The sequence below is a fragment of the Galeopterus variegatus genome, unplaced genomic scaffold (assembly GCF_000696425.1).
Source record: "Galeopterus variegatus unplaced genomic scaffold, G_variegatus-3.0.2 Scaffold8973, whole genome shotgun sequence".
NCBI lineage: Eukaryota > Metazoa > Chordata > Mammalia > Dermoptera > Cynocephalidae > Galeopterus > Galeopterus variegatus.
Window position 1 is genome coordinate 42258 of NW_007735084.1, and position 1794 is coordinate 44051.

The following is a 1794-nucleotide window of genomic DNA, read 5'->3' on the forward strand; positions in this document are numbered from 1 at the left end:
ATATGAGATGGGACAGGGCATTGAGAAAATAAGTAAATGTGTCAAAAACCATGCAAGCCAGTTTTTCACTGATGGAAATAGGAGTCACAAAGATAAACAAGGGAAAAGTTAGAATGAACCTTGTGGTGGTGGATTGGAATTGGAGGTATTGGTGTGACCTTATGACTTTCAGTAATAGAAATAGGTATAGATGTAATAGAACTATATATAAATTTGTATGTATTTACATATACTTAGGGGTACGTGTACCTACATTTATTTCCTCACTCTGTCTACTGTGAGGCCTGGAAATAGCAACACCCCAGTAGCAATGAGCACACCTTGTGGCCAGATTTTGGTTTCTAAATACCATTCTTCATTAAGTAGAACCAGGTATCCTTGGAGAAATGGTGGATTCCATGTTTGGGGCTGAGAAAGTCACAAAGAACCTGGAACATCTTATGTCAAAAAGTAAGAAAATGCCCCAAAAATGGTAGGGATGTGTCACTAGGATGCAGGAGACAGCTTGAAAAGTATCCTAGCCCTGAGACAACTTGATGATCAAAATAAAGGATGATAGTGACAGATTATTTTACTGAATGAAAGAGGAATATTTTATTCCACTGGAATTTAATGCAATATGGAATGTGTTCAATCCATGGGGCAAAGAGGAAGCTTTAACTTGTAGTAGTGGAAGGCCATCTAATAAAAGTAGAAGGGATGGTGGAATTGGAAAATCACTACTTGGCAACCATCTGAGTGATAATTCAGGCAAGAAACATTAATCAATACCAAAACTAATGGGTGAAAATTGGTTGAACAATGGGATGTTATATAATCTAAGTAACTTCCCACAAAATACTTGTTAATTAGAAATAGAAAAAGTATCTTTTTACAGTAAAGAAATTTGGCAGGCACCACATTGCTCAGGTGATGGGAACAACCAATATCATGTGCCCCCGACAGGATGCAATTAAAACAGCACAGAATTGCTTCTGTGATATTCCTGCCAATCATGTATAACTTGAATTGAATAATGGTAAAATACCTAATAAACCTAATGGGAAAATCCTACAAAGTAACTTTCCTAGAGTCTTTAAAAATGTCGAGATCATGAAGGTCAAGGGAAGTCTCAGACAGAAGGGACATGACAACTAAGTAGAAAATATGGTTCCAGATTTGATACTTCTGCTATGAAGGATGCTATTGGGAAAGCTGACAAAATTTGAATGGGGTCTGTAGGTACAGGGTATATGGAGTTCTTTGTATTCTTCCATATACTTTTTCTGTAAACTTAAAATAATATCAAACTAAAAAAATTTAAAAATAACAAAAAGGAGCATCTAGGAAATAAGCATTTACAAAATAATTCACTCATTGAGTTTCTTTAAATAGTAATGTGTATCAATGTAGTTAAGAATTTTATCAATGTTTATACATGGAAATGGTTTATATAATAAGTAATAAGCTAAAAATCTGAGTTAAGAAAATTTACATTTCTGGTTAGCCAAGCATATGCATTTTCCTCTTCTCGCTCTCAAAATTTTATTGAAATATCTGAAAAAATATTTAAAAAGTTAACACATAAGAGTACTGGAGTACAAAAAGGAGTGCTGAGGTCGAGACTGTTTCTCCTTCTTTACAAACAGAATTCTTTTATTATGAGTGGTGGCATCTCCTTTGCACCTATATGTGGTCAAGTAACGGAGTCAAATAGTTGTTTTAGTCCATTTTGTGCTACTATAACAGAACACCTGAGACTGGGTAATTTATAAATAACAGAAATTTATTTCTCACAGTTCTGGAGGCTGGGAA